We start from the raw sequence: 16427 nt of genomic DNA on the forward strand, positions 1-16427 counted from the left end.
GCAAACATAAAAAACAGTTTTCAGGTGTATCACTTACTGAGGAAGAAGACACCACTGATATGAACATCAAATACCTACTGGTGAAATACTCCAGATAATGACACTGATCATGTTACCCATCACTGCTGCCAGGCTGAAAACACTGACTACAGGATCTGCACAGGTGAGGAGAGGGTGTGTGTAACACTAGGAAAAGGGGTAGAAACCAACCATATGACAAGATTATTATTATTTATTAATCCTGTTAGTGTTATTACAACAGAGGCTTTTCCCCATAAAGAGTAATAGTAAGATCTAAACTGAAATATTTTTCTTGGATTGCACTGTTGTAGTTTTGAGCAAATTCCTGACTCATACAAGATGTATATTCCCTTTGCTTGCTGACAAAATCTGGAACACAGCAACAGTAATTGCTGGAAATGAAAAAAGACCACAGGCAGAATCCAAGGAAGTAAAGAGGTTTTGTCCCTTATTCCTGTAGCTTGCTAAACTGCCAGAAGCCAGTCCACAGACCAGATTCAAGTGGAGGGACAGGGGGTTTTGTCCATGGGCTGGTCACTGGAAGAGATTGCCTGAAGATGTCCTGTCCCATCCCTGGAAGCATTGAATGACAGGCTGGAGAGGACTTTATGCAACCTGGTCTAATGCAAGGTATCCCTGCTTATGCCAGAGGGCTGGAACTAGGTGATCTCTAACGTCTCTTCCAACCCAAACCATTCCACAATTCTTTGATTTGCTGTTGAACATTGCATTATCATTAACCTATACTCTATCAATCAATCATAACTTTACGGGGGCCATATATCTTCCTTCAAAACCATATTCATGTGAACACCTGAAATCAAATGGAATTTGATGAAATAGTGTTATCTCAGGTTATTCATACTCCTAGGAAGGGAGCATTTTGTCTTTTGTGTAACAAGGTAAATGTCTCCAGTGTGTGGTTGCTCTCTGCTAGAAAATGACTACAGTCTAACACAGCTGCAGGTAATTCTTCAGTATGGGCCTTAGGACATCTTTGAAACACTGTAAAGGGCATACATTCACTTTAGAACTTTCAAATAAATAATACAGAAACAGAAGAAGGAATATTTGATCTGCTATATTTATATGAAAACAAGAAATGCATCTCATTTCTTGTGTAATAAGATTCCTAATGTGGAAAGCTTTCAAAATCTTCCTGAGCATTTGCTACTAGAGAGGGAATTAGATATTCAGTGCCTGAAAAACTCACCTTTAGGAGTACAGTACTGTAATTTCCCAGTGAAAAGAAACAAAAAAGGCTCATAGGTGAAAAGGAATCTTAATTGATTCTGTTTATGCAAAAAGTAAAGTAGATTGATCAAGAGAAAGACATAGAAACATTTTATTGCACAGAGAGTTTGAAACACTTTATGATTATGGGTGCAAGGGTTAAACTGGATGGCATACATTTTAAATAGGCACTACAGCAACACATCAAATATGTTCATATTTGCATATACTTTATGTTAAAAACATGCCAACACTGTCTTATATATTCAGAGCCTAGCAAGTGGAAGTCAAAGAGGTCACCTGTGCAGCTGGTGCAGGTAATGGAATTCCCATCAGGCAGAGTTAGAAACTCTAAAGAAATGTGCTAAACACAACACTCCATCTGTTTCTAAACTATTGAGACAAGCATCCCATTTGCATGCTTTAAAAATAGATATTATAATTTTAGTATGTTATTTTGTGTGTGTTCTAATACACTTCAATATGTGTCACTTGTTTGGAGAACATACTAACATGCACATAAAAACCTAAACCATGTATACCATTTTTATACTTGTGAAAAACCTAATAGGCCAGACTCCTCTCTTAGACAGGCATGCAGACCTTTAGCTGGATGCTGTAAAGTAATTTGCCACAGAACAGAACTGATGATTCTAGTATCTACTTTTTCTCTAAAGCAAGAGCCCTGGTAGCTTGAGAGAATGACTGGACACATGGCTTTATACTGTACAGTAATTACTGCATTGTAATTTTATAGTGTCCTGCCTGTAACTTTACAGTGATCCTGTCCAGGTTGCCTCAGAAACAGATGAGGGAATACACACCTGCTAATGTTGCTGCTTTTGGCAGTAGCTGACTGCCTTTATGTCTCACCTCCTAGTCTCCTATCAGCATTAGCCCTTTTCTTGGGGATTTCTGAGTGCCTTCAAACAGAAACAGGACAAATGACAGCTGTCTGTGTCCAGGTCATCTATATTTTGCATGCTTGATTAGTGCAATCGGCTGCCCTTGGGTAGGCACTTGCTTTCTGAACGTGTTGACCGCTGTGTAGGTATTGCAGAGACCGTCTGCTCACACACTGTGGAGATGCCAAAACTGTCCTTAACTAGATTTGTTAGACATACACTGACTAGCTGCACAGAGCACCCACACGGCTCTCAGGATGTCCCTGCTTATTCAAACTTTAAGTTGTGTAACAAATTGAAGAGAAAATGAAAAAATTTATGCCATAATGATATGATGCAGTTTCATCCCTTTCTCTACTTCAGTCTTTTCCCAGTTAATGTGTTGAATAACATGGTATTGCAGTTGACACCAGACTTCATTGTGACATGCTTATTTGAAAGATATTTGTGGGTCTAGATAGACAAGGAAAGGGTTGCACCATCAGGTCTGCAAGATGCACACACCAAACTTTGAACGCTCAGTTTTCAGGAGTGGCTCAACTGGGAGCCTGGGGATGTTAAGGATGCTGGTACAGAAACTGGATCGGAGTGAACTCTGAGGAACAGCTGTTAACCTCTGTTCTGTGGTAGTGGATTCTGTAAAATATTGAGTGGGAAGCCCCATCCAAGCTGGTTCACTAAGGAAATATGGCTTATGGGTCCATCATGCCAATGTGACTGTCCATGGACCATCCTATCCATTTCCCATGCTCCCCAAATATGTGGAGGGAGAGAACTAGAAGAAAACTAGTAGAAAACACCAGAAGTGGCTAAGTTTCAATGGGTGACTGGTACTGGACTGAAGTTCTGAGGTACTGTAGTGATGCTGATGGTAGAAGATGAAGAAACTGAGCATTGTGATGAAGAGAGAAGACAGGTTCAAGGAAAATGTGGAGAGATCTGTTTTTGTATATTCTAAATGACATGACAAAATCTGAGAAAACAAGTCTGCAACCACTGCATGCATTACATTAATTACCTTCTTTACAGACCTTTAAGCTTCATTGTTTATGCATACAGTGTTTTAATTAAATAAAAGCTTAATAAGCTGACAAGGACTTAGTCCCTGTCAGTGGTTTCTTCTGATCATATTTTCTTTAATAACTGGATGAGTGAGTTTCCTGTCCCAAACTGTTATATGCTCACACCAATTTTTATTTCTTCAAGGCATCAGGAAAGTTATAAATAGAAACAATTACTCTTAGAGCCAAATATGTATTTGTTCAGGCATATTAAAATATTTGCTTTCAAGAGTATATTTTCAAGACAATCTGAAAGATTTGCCAGTAATTTACAATTGAGATGACTAGCATAAATGAAGAATATTTTTAGTAATGTACTATTATCTGCCTTGTACAGGGGTTTAGACATGTTAAGGCAGAGTATGAATAATTTAGTTTGAGCCATGTTACTTGATCTCAAACCCTGTAGCACAACACACATAACAACACAGTTTGTGTTGTGTTTAATCTGTGCTTAGCCCACTTCTGACACAATATTTACATCTGTTTTAATGCTCTCAATAAAAGTGCATTGTAAGTGTTACTTCATTGAGTTTACTGGATAAATTCAGTACTGTTTCTGAGATCTTCCTTACCTTAGGGTGCCTGGGCATTCACTCATTATAATTGCTTCTTCTTTCTTTGTTTCTTAAAGCAAAATTATGTAATAAAAAAATCAATAAAAACAATCTTCTTATATACCACTATATATTTCATCCTCTAAAAGTTGGTTCTTGGGAGGCAGAATGCTTTAGTGGTGAAGGGGTAAGGATGTGAGCCTGAGCTGCTTGCACAGCCCTGCCTTGTGGATGGGCTGTAGAAGAAACTGTAGATGAAACAGTTGTGGAAATGTTCATTATTAGTAAAAGAAAGTCATACCTCTAAAAGTGGGTCTTCTTTTCCAAACCTGAAATTTAATTAATTAAATTAGTAAACACAATTTTTTTTTTTAAAATACAACTTTTTCAATGATTTTTGGAGAGTGGCTATAGCAATGTTACTTTATTTGGAAAAAAAATAATTAATGAACTAAGGTTCTATATAGTTGGTGTAATAGGACAAAATATTCCTAATATTCAAATAAAGAACCTGTTGGTTCCAGTTTATATAACTGTAGGTTCCAGTTTATATAAACAGGATATGAAGAAAGGGTACTATTTGTAATAGCTCTGTATTTCAGATGTATCTTAGGCAGAAAAGTAAAAGATAAAGAGATGACCTTATTCAAATTAGAAATAAAAATTCTCAAGGTCTTTATCAAAATCCAGTCATTAACTTTAAATAACAATAACAGTATACCAATTTCACATCAGAAAATAATCACAGCTCTCATATATTAGAGTAATACATAAGATAGCAAAAGAAAATGTAATTTAAGACACATATTCAACAGCCATACTTACTGATTTTTATATCCTCTATAAATCCATGTCTCATTCTGAGGATAATTAATGTCTTTAATGTCTTTCACCCTCACTGTGCAAAACTCTTCTGAAAGAAGCACTTGCAAACTATTCCTAGCACTACCTTTGAATATTTTCCTTTGTTAAACAAAACAAAACAAAACAAAAAGCCAAAACATAACAAAATAAAAAATAACTTTCTTGGAGGAGAGAAGGAATATAATTAATATTGAAATTAAACATCTTGCTATTGATATTGTCCTGTGTGTATTTTTGGTTCATAATAAAATGTAGGCCCTCCTCTGGTATCAAAGATATTTATACACCAGACTTTATTCCAGGCTGTCAAATAAGTAGCACAATGTCACGAGTTTTTAAACTATCCTGTACTATATCATATGTACCTGTTATTTTATATGCAGGTATATATGCATGCACATGTACATTCTGTCATCCCCAGGTACATGAATATACATGTCCACAGAAGATCTTTAAAACACTGAATTGGGAGTTGGGTTGAAGTTATAAGTTCATATAACTTATGAAGTTATATATGAAAGTTATGCTATGAAGTTATGACTTCTATCACTAATGATGCAAAATTTTGAGCAAGTGCTTCTAAATTTTCAGATTTTGTGTTGAAGCAGAAGTTTTTGATTGTAGTTTTAATAGCATGGAAAAAAAAGATACTGTGTCTGCTGCACAGGACTCTGGGCTGAGTAAATTGTTCATAAGCATCTGACTAAATACTCAGTGAAACTGCCACCACCTCCTTGAAACCTGAATGTATGCAGGCAGTATGCCTAGAGCATTTGCCTTGGCTCCATTCCAGCTGTTTTCATACACTATATTTAACTTCTAAATTTTGCTTTTAGAGGGGAGTAATACAGGGAAATCTGCCAAATGGTCCTCAAAACTCTGCTACTCCTCTTTTGGGTTTGACCTCCTTGTTCCTGGAGGGAAAAAGAAATCATTGGCCATCAGCACATATCATCTACATAAGTAAAATGAATTGATACTTGCAAAATACTTCCATATTTTTATTCCATTTATTCCTTATTATCAGAGTAGTTAACATTGTTGACTTAATTCTTAGGCGCCCAATTTAATTATGCTGGAATAGATAGCTGAATAGTTGTGTTAGGGGGTTTGGGGGGGTTTAACTTTTGGGGTTTTTTGTTTCATTTGTTGGATTTTGCTTTTTGTGTGTGCATATGTGCGTTTGTTTTTGGGGTATTTTTAGAACCAGACAGGTTTTATATGCATACTAGTCTGATCTGCCACTGATACAAGAAAGAAAACAAAGTTTACTTCCAGTTAGTGGTGACTTTTCTTTCGCTTTTTGATCTTAAAACCTCCATTATATGCAGAGGTGACATATAACTTGCACAACCTAATTTATAATCCTTTAATCCTCAAATATTTTTCCCATTCTAGGAAATTGAATGTTAGATCAATGTCTAGTCTATATTTGCTCAAATATTGTTTAGTTGACCTTTATTTCACACTTTACTTATCTGAATATTATGCTTGATGTATGCTCTTGACAAGGAGTAGCAACAGATACACTTATAATGGCCAGATACCCCAGACATCTTGTCATTTTCTATATAAAATGAAGGAAAAAAAAAGCATTGAGGCAGAACTACTCTTTTGTCTTCAGTGTGATATTTCAAGGTCAAAAAAGATGTGTTAATGGGTCAATTTAGCATGTAATAAATAATGCATTTGCCATTGCATGGGTTATATTTCTTCTACTATCTAGGTTTCTGTTTGCTGTATTTTCAATCCACCTTTCTATGAATAGCAATGTTCAAGTCTTTAAAGTGGAGATGACTGCATAACTGTATTTTCATTTCAAAACTACCAATCATGTAAAGTATAACATTATACTTCTCATATTGCTTTTTTTTTTTTTTTGCTATAACATCTGAAAACAGAATACATCAAGGCAGCTTTTCACACATTGAAAAGAAACATACATATTTGTAGATGTACAAATTTTGTGAAGCATCTTTCCAGCTGGGTGGCCCACACCATACACTACTGCTTGGTGTTGTTCTTCCCCAGGTGAAGGACTTTGCACTTCACTGTGTTGAACTTCAAGAGGTTCCTGTCCATCCACTTTTCCAACCTGCTGAGGCCCCTCTGGATGTCAGGATGATCTGGCATATCAGCTTCTTTTCCTAGTTTGATGTTGTCTGTACACTCTGCCCCAACATGTTAATAGAACTGGACCCAATATAGATCCATGGAATATATGACTATCGACTGCCCTCCAACTAGATTTTGTTCTGCTGATAACCACCCTCTGGACCAGGCCAGTCAGACAGTTTTCAGTCTATCTCACTATCTGCTCATGCAGAATGTGCATCCATAGCTTCTCTGAGGACCATAAAGTGTCTGGAAATGGTTTCCAGGATTAGATGGTTCATCAGGCTCTAGAATTATTTCCTAATAACAAAACCTACTGGGTCCAAACCAAAGATCCCCTTCATTCTGCCTCTTGAAACTAAACTACTGAGTAGACACAAGTGAAAAAAAAATCACAGTCCTTGAAATATGCGAAAGAGAGCATATTTCTATATAAGTCATCTCCAGAATTGTGAAACAGAGCTGTGGTTCTGTTCCCTCTGTCTAGAACTGGGTTTAATTTTTCCTATGATCTATTGTAAAAATCACTTATTTTAGGTGCTGAATTGCTCCATAGAGTGATTAGCTCTAGATATTTATCATAAGAAAAAACTGGGATGTTAATTTCCTGACCTGGTTCCTTTAAGTTATGTACCTGAGATAAGTGGGATGACTCTGGGCACAGGAAGTTTGTTTGCAGCTTGTTGCAGAAGCCAACTGCTTCTGATGTGACAACATACCCTGTTTTGAGCAGGTAATTATAAACAACATATTTAAAGTTCTTTTTGATATATCACATCAGCTATTTGCAAAGTTGCATTTGTTGTTCCTTGTTCAGTTTTAGGATTCTGCCTGTTCCTGCTGACTTCAGAAAACCTGGGAACAAGCCTTCCAAATGCCAGCACTGCTGATCTGAGTCAAGGTAACAGCAGCTGGAAGGGTGTGACGCACTTTCCATAGCAGATGCACTGAAGATGGGCAGAGCTCAATGTGCTCCTGGAAGCCCAGATGCCTTGGGGATTCTGAGACTTTAACAGATCTTAGACCACTCTTACCTGCACTGGGCTGCACCAAATAATCCCCACTTCTTCTCAGTTACCTTTCACTCTGTGTTTAGTAGCTCTTGTCTCAGGACAAGACTGTCTTTTGCATCAATCTATGGAGTGCCTCGTAATTCCCAGAGGGTCTCCCAGTCAATATAAGGATGCACACACTTCTTTTTCCTTCCACAAATACAGTGTGAGTAGTTTATAATGTTTGGGTATTTTATTTTCTGACACATCTTACAATTTTGTACTTAGTTGTCACTCTATCACGTTCCAGAATAATACTGAAGCTTATCTATGTAAGGAAATGTCTGGTCCAAAATTTGAACTGCAAAATGAAAAGTTACTCTTAACTACACTTACACATTACTGCTTGTCTTGCCCTGAGATTTGTTGCATTTACTGTTGCAAAGACTTTTCAAAACACATTAGTTAAATGGAGCTGAAAATCATTCATGCATATTTTATGGAATAAATTACAGATATATCTCCAGTTCTAAGTTATAAAACATGTCTTTGCTTGGGCTATTAAAATATTCTGCCCCATTTAAAATAAGCCAAGTAATGAAACTGATGTGCAGTAATAATTTTACAATTTTATTAACATAAAGTATTTTAGCACAAAATGCATTTTGAAAAATTTTATGCATAAATTCTAGCACTTCTGTTCAATTATTCTCAGCAAACACAGAAATAAAGTTATATACAGTTATCTAAAACTGGGGGGAAAAAAGAGAGAATTTTTTTCTTTTAACAACCATGGAGACATGTTTGCAAAAATTAAAGATGATAAGCTAAACACAGCTGGGCTGCCTGGAGTAGAAAAAGCAAGACAAAATCATACAATGAAAAATACCATATTCAAAGTCTATGCAACAGAGATTTTTCAAGTTTACACTATAGACAGAAGGAAGATTTTAAAGTGTTTAATGTCTTAAACTGTCAGCTTATGTGATGCAGAAAACAGGTTTCTGACAGTGAAGAGGAGCTTTTGTTCATCAGGAAGAACTTGTATCAGTTCTGTTCTTTAATTTGCAGAATGACAGGGAGATTTGTTTTCCTTATCACCATCATTTGTAAGGCCCAAAAAACTTCCTCAATGAGACTTTTAAAAGGGCTTACAGTTGTTCATATACTCTGAATCAGATGTACAGGAGAAACACTGACAAAGCGTTCACAAGAGGTCAAAACAAAAAAATACTTTACTGGCAACTTTAGAAAATCAAAGCACTTTGGCAAAAGGCTTAGAACAGCATTCACTCAACATAAAACACTTCCCAAAGCATTGGCTTAGTCCATTCAACTTATCAAACACTAAGCCTGGTCAATTTAAGTTACTAAAATATTCCAAGGGAATTAAAAGAAGAAAACCAGAAAAGGCATACAAAAGAACAAACATAACTACCATTCCTGGTTTCAGCAGCATCCAGCTGATAGCATTTCCAAACGAGGATCAAGTCACGTGCTTGCTTTGCGTCTCGCTTTAAATACTCCTTGGTCTTCCTGAGCCTTTCCCCCAGGTGGGAGTTCTGGCCATTTGCCACTCAGGAGCTGGGTTGGGGTTCCAGAGGTGGCTGTGGAACATTGCCTCCGGTGCGCCAGGAATCAGTGGCCACTGCAGGGCTGGGACAGAGGCCCAGGGAGGTGGGGTTTGCAGGGCAGGGCATCACCTCGCCAGGGCAAGGCCCGACCTGATCCTTCCCCAACACATGCACCCAAAATGTTTCAAGCCAGAAATCTTATTAAATACATATCATAAAGTGTGCTTTTTCCCTCTACAGAGAATTTAAATTATTTGAGTACTGAAAACCACACAGACTAAGTTGACTTGTTCCGCTCCAAATCTAGAATAGTTGCTTCCTTTGGGTTATTTAAAATGAATATTTTTCGCTGATGAAAAATTCCTCCTCTCAATTCAACAGGTTTCTCTTGTACTGGAGAAATAACCTCTCTGAATATTGTCCTTGAATGGGTTGAGGGAAAGATTTTTTATCTGTACATTGTGAAGGAACACTGGAAGGACTGCCACCTAGAAACAGAAGTTCAGTCCTGTTTTTTTAAGGTTTTCCTAAAAAGAAGTGCTCTTCATGTAAATAATAGTATTAAAAAAAAAAAAAGTTGGTCTTTTGGATTTTGGTCTTTTTTTTTTATTTAACTGGGGGGAGCCAAAGCTGAGGTGCAATAAGAAGATTGAGAGCAATAAGCAGTGATGAAATAGATGTGAGCAATAAATCTAAGGGAGCTATCTAGCTGAGACAGGTTCTCTGACATACCCTTCAAGGCCTGCATGAAATGCAACAAATCTTGGGTTTGTTGATATCTGCTGAATCCCATCAACTCAGAGTAGCCTTCCCTCATCCACTGGTTCTGGTGCCTTGCTTTGCTGAATCCCTCATGTTGCTGCATTGAAGATGGAGCCTTTTAAATCTGCTCATACTGTGTCCATAGAGCAGATGGCCTGTGAAAGAACTAGTCTAGACACTAATTTCTGTTTCACTTTAATCTTGTGCTGACCAGACTTCACAGTTTTAATACTGAAATATCTGCAGTGTAAATTTTCTACTAAAACGGGAGTTGAACAGAGTTTGGAAAATAAGATTTTTTTAAATTGTTAGAAGTTAAACTACGTCTTTGGATTCTTTCCCAGGCTTGCTGGTCAATATGGCATGGGATTTTACAGCCTGAATTAAAAATAATTACTGGAATCCTGGAAATCATCTGACCTCATGTCACATGTCTTGTAAATCAAAGCCTAATTAATTATGCTATTAAACAATTCTTATTGTCTAGTGACCAGTAAATTTATGTTTTGAAAACCAAAACAAAATGTGCTGTAAAACGAGCTTAAATTCTATTAGTTGGATTAAACAAAGCCTTATAAACCAAAAACTAATGTTTTGGCTGGTTGCTATGAATAGTACTCCAAAACACGATTTATAAGACAGCCAGTGTTCTGGGGATGGTTGCCAGCAATAATTTTGAAACAAGAATTTGAAATAGATGTAAATAAGGTCTAAATACTGCAGACTACCCATTAAGTTGTGATAGAAAAAGCTTCAACGTGAAGCATAATATCCTTATCTACTGGTTTATTATTTATTTTGTATAAACACACACAAATTGTGCACACACTTGAGGAGATTTTTGGCAACATTACATGTTTCTCAGTGCTCACTATTCTAAAAACGGATTGTAGCCGTCCATCCTGACCACATCAAGAGACCATTAAGAGGCCATACCTAAACCTGAATCTCTTTTAGCAGGGAGTAGTTTGCATGACTAGTTTTCTAAAAATGATAAAAGATTTCCTAAGCCTGTGATTTGTGAAACCGAACCTTCATTTTCAAAGGACTCATCCACAGATACACTTGTAGACAAAGGTAGCATGGCATAATATGACTAAATGCTTCTGTACAAAAATGTTACACTTGGAAAATCCCTGGCTCAGACTCACCCATCTGAAGAGACTATTGAGAAAGACAGATCACTAACACAGCAATTTAATACAATTCTAGGGGTTTTTTTTAAATAAGATTTTGTCTGACCTTCTATGTGACTTTCTTCCTCTGACCAGTTGTCTGAGCAGTAAAAAAAACCCTGTGATAATTGGATAAGAAACACTTGTTAACCCCTTTCACTGCTGTCTTCAGAAATTCAATCTTCTATTCTTCTATATTTTTCCTTATTTTATTTAAAGTAGTTGGTAAAAAAGCCAGGGCTGTAACTTAAGTTCTGATTGGAAATTCCCTTTCTTCTGCTCCAGGTGTTAAGAAATTTTTAAATATTTACTTTGGATAGAGAAAATGAGGGTGGAGGAGCTCTGATGTAGCCTGGAAATGAAACAGTTTGCTGAGCAGTGTCCTGTGTTGGTCTGCAACCAGAAGGGAGGAAATTAGTAAGGAGAATGGTCTTTAGGAACAGGAGTACTACACAAAAGTTGTGGTACCCCATAGAAAAGAGACCTATTTTCTGTGGGAAGGTATATTTTACCTGTGGATAAACTGCCCTTTACTGATCTCACCTTAAGTTTCTCCTGCTTATATAAATTTTAGTGTTCTCCAGGATTCCTTCTGAAACAGAGCAGCACAGCATCATTCCTGGTTATAGCCCCTGCTGTAAAACCACAGTCCATGAATACTTAACAATACAATAGACATCTACTGTGGGATGTTGAAGCTTGAGAAGCAGAAAGATCGAAAGGTGTTACTTTCTTGATTGAAATTCCATTGGTGTCATCCATAATGCAATGTCCTCAGGGAGTAACCTATCAGTCTGCAGAGTAATGCCCTTGTCACGTATCAACCAGAAGTGCAGAAATTTAGTGTGAAATGAGACATAGAAGTAGTTTTTGAGGCTATGGTCATCATGTGGGATAGCTTTCTTGGCATTTCAGAGGCAAATTGATTTCCATGAGTGTCCTCAATGTGACTTGTCAGGTCACACTCCTTCCCATTTCTGTGTATCATTTACTCATTAGGCCAGAACTTGCTCTTTAAATGCAGAGTTGCTGTCTGCTCAGAGTGTTCTCTTCTCTAGGATGATGAGGGTATCTCACTTCCTGTCCTAGCAGCTGCAGGAGCCTTTGTCCTAGAATAATTCCCTTTTGTTAACCCAATAGGTGCCAGATTACTTGAAATGAGAGATTAAAAATACCTCAAACTGTTTGCTGGTCTTAGCCAGGTGGAAGATGGCATCTAGGTATTAATATGGTAAAATGTTTCCTTCACAATGTTGTCTGCAGCCCCAGTCGGTCCAGAGTAGTTCCATGCATGGAACAAGAAAAGAAATATAGGCAGGTACAACTGCAGCCCTTCCTTCTCCATCTGCCAGAGGTTTCTCTTGAACAGTTAAGACAAAGCTTAATGCTCGTTTTTCACATTTTTCAAACCAACCATGTTAAAGAACCGCTCTACAGCTGCATTAGGCCAGTTATTTCTTCACTGGGGATTAACCTGGTTGCTGTGGTGAAACATTTACTGGGAGACTCCACAGAGAGGTCACTGTTCAGCTATTCCTTTAGCAGTGTCCCCTGATTTCCTTCTTTGCCTCTGGCAAGATAATATCTCGCAGGCAGAAAATATTTTATTCTTCACATCAGGATAATATGCACATAAATATGTATAAATATGCCATCCTGGGTGCTCAAACCATCTGTACAAGTGTCACCACAAGAGTTATTGGTAGCTTTTTTGCATGTCTCTTTACTTATTCACAGTCTGAATAAAGCATCAAATTCCAATATGACTTCTAATTAGCAGAGCAGCAGTTACTCACTATTGCTTTGCTCTGGCCTGTTATCAGCTTAGTCCTGAGACAGCAAAGCCAGCTGTGGATGCACCAACTTTCCAGGTGCTGCAACTTGCCAAGGTGTTGCAAGGTATTGAAACTCATCTTTAAGGAATCTGCTCAAACTTAGCCCATCTTTGCTGGTTGTCAGTTTACAAGCAGTATTGATAGTGGGCAGTTTATAAAGGGACGCCTTAATGAGAAGCAGAAGGATATCACACACAGTTCCCAGAGGCATTTATAAGCCTTGATCTGGAATGATTTTTGTTAAGTGTTCATTGTATTAAGTCTGTCTCATTTGGTTTTAGGTCATCTTCTGAAACTATCCCTCACATATAAAATGTACTTCTGTCACAGACTGGGCTTTTCTTAATCACATTTTTTAAATTACAGCTTTATTGTCTCCTTTTTGTCATCTGATGCTTTTACAGAGTTGGGGCTTTTCTTGTTTTGTTTTGTTGGGTTTTTTTGAGTTTATTTTTTCCCCCTGAAAATGCTTATTTGAAGAGCAGAATATCAACAATGATGGAATAACAGGCTGATTGACAAAGATCTCCACACTGATTCATCAATAAGCGTGTGGCTAAATAAAATAAAGAATTGCAAAAGAAACAGGGAATATATAGCAGTTTAATTGACAGGAGAAAACCACATCTATTTGAAGCTCTGTGATGTGGGATGTCTGTAGGCTTCCAAATGACTTTTGCAATTTGTTATCTTTATAAATTACTTGAATGGACTATAAACAAGTCAGATGGACTAGGAAGACGATAATGAGAAGAGGAATGACTGCACTTCATGTGTCGAGAAAATTTCTGCAGTCTTTGTATTATGGCTGATACCTAGGAAATATAAATTATTCTACATAAACATTTGGCTTTATTAAAAAATAACAGGAAGAAGGAAAAAATACCAGAATAAAACTAACTAAGGAAATAAGGCTTTCAAAAGAGGATCTGGGAGAAGGGAATGGTGACTTTCTTTTAAGTAGCACTTCAATTATTTGGAAAGAAAATTCCTTGATGGGTCAACATTCTGTATCTTCTATTATGTAAGCATCATGCTTTCACATCAGTCTTATTTCACTTAAAATAAAAATTTAAGCTTTCTTTCCCCACAGCTGTGTATTTTAATACCTCTGAAAATTAAAATAAGAAAACACGCATAAACACCTGTCTTGTTTTGAAATCAGTGCCTTTTTTGTTATTCAGCAGAACCATTCCCCAGAATTCCTGCCAGTAAAACCAATGTTTGCACATAAACCTTTGTAGCTATTTCCAACATACAGAACTTAATTCCTCTTAGCTCCCTGTCTGGAAAAAAATAGGGCAGCTCAAGCAAATGATAAAAAGTTACCTGGCCAAATACACACTACCTAGAATCTAAACTTTATCTATATTGTAGTATATATGTAGTATGTTTTTAAATTAAATGTTTTAAATTATAGACTTTCCTGCATACATTTCAAATAGGATATAAAAAAATTACTCTGATATATAAAAGGAGACAAGAAAAAAAAAGCTTGGAGTCAACTGTGACTGACCCTTTGTCAAAAAAAGGTGAAATTTCCCCTATTCCCCTTTGTCCATAGCAGAACTCCTAGTAGCACATAAAAGACCAGGATTTCATCCCTGGACTCTGTGTTTATGGAAGGAAGTAACAGAAGTATAAGTGAAAACTAAATAAATATATTTTCATGCTAAAAATAATCTAACTTTCTACTAAGAAAAAGCTATTATTATGTCAATGAACACAGATATTTCATCTTTCTTTGTCACATCATATTTTACAAGTTCAGTCATGAACACCAGCTTAGAGATGTACTTGTTTGTTTTCCCTTATTTCTGATATTTTACCGGAAAAACATAATAGCTGTTAGATTTATGAAAAGCATATATTTCATGCTGATGGAGTTAAAAAAAAAGCTTTTCTATTGGCAAGTTGATGACAAACATCTTGTAGGAGAGCTACTGAACACAAGGACACATGAAAACCAGAAGAGAATTCTGGGAGCAATGTAGAGTTTTCCAAAAACTAGGAGTACGTTTTTGAGAAAACAGAAGCAATCTCTTCATATGGAAGAAGGATGAGAAATAGGGGTCATAAATTGAAACGGGACATTCTGACTTGACATAGTGGGGTGGGTGGCCAAGAGAATCACCATAAGGGGAGAGCCAGGGTAGGGGCAGGCTGCCCAGAGCAGAGGTGGGCAACCTCTTTCCCTGTAAGTTTTCAAGATCCAGCTGGAAAAGCCCTGAGCAACTTGGCCTGAGCTCAAATGTGACTCTGAGCAGGAGTTTGCACTAGAGATCACCAGAAGTAGTGTTCATTTTAGGAGGTGGACTATTTAGGGTTTACAATGAAAAAAAAAGAAATATTGGAAGATATAGGAGATTCAACATAATATGACTGTTGAATATCAAGGTGATATAAGGAACATAAAATTTCCTTAATCTTTTGGTAATTGAAAGTATAATGTAATGCTGAAATCCTCTAAAAGCTGTTCTAATGTGCTCAGCAACTAGAACTTACAGTCACATTTATTCCTGAAACTGTGTTAGATCTCAGCAAATATTCTAGTGGCTATATATTTTAAATTTGGATTGGAAATTTTAAGATACATCTTTTTAGAGCAGGGCATATCTACCTTGACTGCAGAGAGAAAAATATTTTTAAACTCTCACAGGCTATATAAAAGAAAGAATAAGGATTAGTTTATCCAATGAGAACTGTCTTGTTAGGAAAGGAGCACTGTCATCATCTTAAATCCTCAAAGAAGGAGCTGAAACTAAGCTTTTGAAATAAATCATGAACAGAAATCATGATCAAAACTGAATTGTTACTGGAAATTTCATTTTCTGCCCATTGAAATAAATAAATCAAAATATTTCTCTTTTTTCACCCCAGAAGGTGCAATTCAGTCAGATTGCTTTTCTCAAATCCCTAACTTCTGTTCTCCCTGAAGAATGACTCTTGGGCTTAATAAATTCCAGAGTGTTCTGCAGTAAAGTGCACAGACCCAGAGTCCACAAAACCTCCTTTTCCTTCTAATTGTAGAAAAATCCCATACTACTAAACTCCTATTTTCTTTTAAAGTAACTAAAGATGAAAACTTGAATAAAGTTTTTTTTTGTTGTTGTTGTTTTAATTATTTTTTTTTCTTTTCTTAAAGACAAATGAAAATACTCCTATCATAGAGGAAAGGGAAAGAAAATATTTTTTGTTTTCTTTTCATTTTAGGACAAATTTAAAACAAAAGTAGTCAGAATTTCCAGTCAAGCAGAATTTCTAGTTTCTAGCCAGTTCACAGTAGGAGCTGGCTATTAAATGCCATTAGGCAAGTGTGCCTTTATATCCTTG

The sequence above is a fragment of the Cinclus cinclus genome, chromosome 4, assembly GCF_963662255.1.
Source record: "Cinclus cinclus chromosome 4, bCinCin1.1, whole genome shotgun sequence".
Taxonomy (NCBI): Eukaryota; Metazoa; Chordata; class Aves; order Passeriformes; family Cinclidae; genus Cinclus; species Cinclus cinclus.